We start from the raw sequence: 5,042 nt of genomic DNA on the forward strand, positions 1-5,042 counted from the left end.
GCCCATATCATTCATATCATAACCTCAAGGATCATTGCATGCCTTTGTCCCCTCCTGGTGGGTTGGTTTGCCTTGTAGGTTTGTTTCTTGATCACCAAGCATACTTTGCATTTGTATATCATTGCTTTCATATGTTTATCATTCAAAAAGTACAAAAATATTGTCTGTTTAACCTTGTTGCTTGCAGTGGAAGCAATCATCAGCAATTAGGTCAAAATCAGTCATTGATCAGTCAAAGCAATGGATGGTGGCCATTCCTGCAGAATTTGGGCACCATGATCAATAATCAAAGGTTCAAACATCTTGAGACATCATTTGGAATCAAGTTCTCAAGGAATTAGGGTTTGGAATTCATCAGGAATGCTCCAGTCATCCAAAACCCTAGAAAAGTCAAACTTGGTCAACTGTTGATTTAATCAAGGATTTGATGGATAGAATTGATTTGAAGGAGTTCATTCATGCTTGTATAAGCCTCATATATCATGTCAAGCCTCATCATGGGAGAAAATCAAGTCAATCAGAAAATTTTCCAGAAATAGAAAGTGGACCTGTAATTTCAACTGCCAAAAATGGAAACTTCTTGATCCTCAACTTACATCATGATACAAGCTCCAAATGAATTTTTGCCCAACATGAAAGTTGAAGATCTTGTCTTCCCATTTTCAAAAAGTCCAAGAACTCTCAAATCCCATGTGTGGTTGTCAAGATATGATCAAATCATTTTCACCAATTTTTGAACTTCAACAAGCCATATCTCTCAAACCATAAGGCCAAATTTGGTGGGGTTTTTTCCTACAAACCACATTTTTCATCCTCTTTCCAAAAATATAAATTTCATGACCTAAAACCTTACCATTCAAAATGGCATTTTTGGACCTATTCCTTTAAAAATCAAAGTTTGACTCACAGTTGACTTTTTGACTTATGGACTTTTTCTCATTTTTGCCAATTGGGAGGTGTTTCACATATCATTTGTGATTTGTTCCAAGCCTTAAATCATTATCACACCACCATTTTACCACATTTTTGGACCATAGTGCAATCTTGGCAATTTTTGCAATTAGTTGGAAAAGAGCAAAACAAGGTACAGCATTCAGCAGCACACACAAAACAGCACAGCATGTTGGCCACTAGCAGCCTGTACCCAGCCCAAATTTGTGCAGACAAGCACACCTCCATTTTCCACATTTTCCAAATTGGCAAATTGTACAATCAGTTTCATTTAAGCAAGGCATTGTTGGTAGACTAAAAACAGATGCAAAACAGCAGAATTTTAGTCTGCTAGCAGCCTGTTTGCAAGGCCCACTCGAGCAGCACACACCCTCCCATATCCACTTATTCCCAACTTAGCAAAAATGCAAATGGTTCTCATTAAACTAAACCAAGTTAGCACTCCCTAATCCAACTCTAAAACAGGTGATATATAAGTCATTTTCTGCCCATTTGGTAACCCGAGACAGTTGACGGCAGCCACAACCAAAAACCTCCCATTCTCTCATCCTACACTTTGGCCAAAAGAGGATTTCTCAGCAAACCCTTTAAACAATCGAGCAAGCTTGTGACCCTTCCTCATCTGGACATCAGTTGAGAGTCTTTTGCAACCTCAAAACCTTGCTGGAAACCACATTTCATGCTCTGGTTTTTCTCAAAGAACAGTCATGGCAGAAGTTGATTTGGTCATGTCCAAGCAAGTGTGAGCTGAAACAAGTTCATCATCCATCATTATCAACCTTTGTGCTCATCTGTTTTTGCTTACAACCACAAAAAGAACACTGCATCATAATTTCTTCAAATACAAGTAAAATTCCAACCAACTCTTTTCTTAAAATAATGCAATGCCATATGTAGTGTTTACCTTGTTGAGTATTGTGTAGCTTGAATCATGTGAATTGGTTAACCATGCTGGTCTAAATCTTGATTTTCATTTTTGTGTGCAAATACATTTTCTGTCGATTTGTGTTGTTCATGGTGATTTAATGAATTTGGACACCATAATCTTGTTGCTTGAGGTTTAATGATGATGTTAGCATATTTGATTTTGATTTCTGAGCACCTTGAATTTTCAAGCTCATAATGATGTTGAGTTGCTGCTGTTATGCTTAAACCCTAGGGCTGCCTAGAAATCTCATGTTTGTCTTGGTTTTATTGTGTATAACATATTTGCATTGAAGAACATTACCACTGCCACGTTGTTTGCTTGAGTTTGTTTGTGATGTTTATACAATGCTAAAACCATGCTGTTGCTAAATTCCTGCTGCAGTTTCTGAAATCTTATGAACATGTTTAGAAAAAACCAATGTGACTGTGTTGTATGCTTGTTAAATGTTTGCTAGAACATTGCCAAAACCTTAATGCTGCATGATGAAGTTCTTACCATGTCATTGTGTATTGTTACTCGAATTTGGTATGATGATGATGAAACATGATCATGATGTTGCTGCTAAAACTCTGTTGCTGTTCATACCAAACATAACCCTGGCCAGAATTCTCATGTCTATGTGTGTTGGTTGCTGTTGATATATGTTGCATAAGCATTATGAATGTGGTTATGTGGTTGCCATGTTTGTTTGATTTTGACTTGTTGATGAATTATGAGATGAATTCGATTGCCTTTGGTTGTTGCTCTGTTGCATGATATGAACCTACTGCTTGCTATACCATGTTGCTATTACCTTGCTGTAGTTTTGGAAATCCCATAAACATTGGCCTGAAATTCCTATGACTGTGGTGAATGCTATTGTTTGGTGGCTGTGTAAACATCACCATGAATGCCTTGCTGTTTATCTATTGGTGTTTGAGTGATTGTTTTGAAGTGCCCTGCTATTGTTTATGATAAAACATGAAGATGCATGATACCTACTGATTAGTGCTGCATAAATCTCGCTGCTGCTGTTAAACCTGTCCTGTCCAGATCTGTCCTATGATTAAGTGTGTTATGTTTGAAACCCTCGAAATTCCTAGAAGAAAACCATATGAACTGTGTTGCATATTGTTGTTTGGTTACTGTTTGAATGATGATGATGGTATGCTGCTTTTAGAATACTTGTCCTGTCCAAACTTTTGCTCGAATGTTGAATGAGTGCATGCTGTTCTTGTTAAACTCTGCCCAGATTTTTACCATGGTTAATGTTTGTTTAGTTATTGGTTGATGTTGTTTGATGTTCATTATGCCATGCCATTGTGTGTTCTTGCTTGAAACTTGTTTGATGTTGATGAACCATGGAGCTGAATTGATGAATTGCATGAAGTTGATATGAAAACCCTAGCTTATGCATGTTAAACCCAGAATTCGTGCATCCATTGGCCATGTTCACTGTTCCATTGGCTAGTAGCCAATAGGAACATTTCCTCAGCGTGACCAAAACGCTGCAGTTTGGTTAAGTGAGTCCCAAATTACGCTTATGCCATCGTTGACTCCCATGTTGACCACTAGTTCATGCTATTTTGTTCATCTTGCTTCAATTATTCACTCAACTTCAACAATTATTTTCTCCATCAATTTTTATCCAAAAATCTTGAAATTTTTTCCACATGTTCTTGAATGTGTTCTCTATTTTATTGTGATTTTTAATTATTTTTTCCATGGTCTGGATTTTAAATGATAAATAGTTTCCCAACATGTATGCCCAAATGATACATTGTGCCATTCTCTTTGTGAAATATTCATGTTGCATCCATTGCCTTTGAAATTTTTTGTGGTGAAACTAGACACATTGACCTTCATTTCCATATAAAGTTTGTGCATTTATCATTTGAGGATTGAGGGTTATGATTTTCTGAAGTTATGTGTTACATTTGGTGCTATACCATGATCATGCATTTTCCCAATTTTGGTTCACATGCTTCCTCTTATCCAAATCACTTGAAATTTTGCATGATTGACTTATCATATGTCTAGTTTGTGTATGAATTTTCTTGGAATTAATCTTGCTGTTTTCCATTTAATTGAGAATTTTCTTCCATACTTGGTCATTTGTTGACTTTTTGTGCTATGCATTGCCAAATCTTTTGTGAAATTCTCATAACATATTGTATGACCATGAAATTTCATATGTGATAACTAGACATCCCAAGCTTTGCATTGGTGTTAATCTCATTCATTTCTCTTCTGTTTTTCAAATTGATATGATTTTTTGAAGTTGACCCATGCTTGTTGACTTTCACCATGCTTACTTGAATTTGATTTGACTTCATGATTTTTGTTGACTGCCTTCCTCTCATCCAAATGCCATGAAATTTTACATGTATACCATGTTAGATGTTAGGATTGAGTGTGATTTATTTCATAATTTTTGAGATTGTTTGAGTTGACTTTTGAATGAAGTCTTTGCTGTTGACTTTTGTATGCTTCTCTTGCCATGCTTTGCATCCTTTTGCATATGAAATGACCATGATGCATGATATAATTGTGAATCCAATTGAGAATGCTTCTTGAATGTTTAAACTTGGTTTGGGTTGACTTTTCCTTGCTGCCTTGACTCTTTTCTTTCATCTTCGACCCTAGGCTAGTCCTAGTGGTCTTCTAAGCTTATGTTGAGTTCATCTGTTTCAGGTTAAGCACCAATGCCTTGAGGATCATTCAAATATTCGTTTGAGTTGAATTATATGATGTGCTAACCTTTGTTTTGTAGGTGACTCATATGCTTGAGTCTTTGTGCCTTGCACAATTGATTCCCCTGTGGTTGACTTTTGTTTATCCATTTGCCTTTGATTTTGACTGTTGAACTGATTGCTAATAAGTTTGACTTTTTCAGGTACTTTAGTTGCTTAAGTTCTTTGAACTTGCTTGCTTGCTTTGCTTTTTAGCATTTGCTTTGAGGTATAATTACTTCTTCTTCATGTAGTCTGGAGACCCGGTCTGTTATTTGACCGGGCAAACTGTCTGAAGTCCTCCTTAAGAGGCAATGCCTGTGTTTGTTTATATTTGTCCTAAGCAGGAAAAGTCCTTCAAGTAAGGCAATTGGTGGAAGGTAGGGATAAGCAATCTATCCCCCACTATTCAGTGTGTCCTCTCTTTGCTCCCAGTACCTGGTTGAAGCAAT

This window comes from Lathyrus oleraceus, chromosome 3, assembly GCF_024323335.1.
Source record: "Lathyrus oleraceus cultivar Zhongwan6 chromosome 3, CAAS_Psat_ZW6_1.0, whole genome shotgun sequence".
Classification (NCBI taxonomy): domain Eukaryota; kingdom Viridiplantae; phylum Streptophyta; class Magnoliopsida; order Fabales; family Fabaceae; genus Lathyrus; species Lathyrus oleraceus.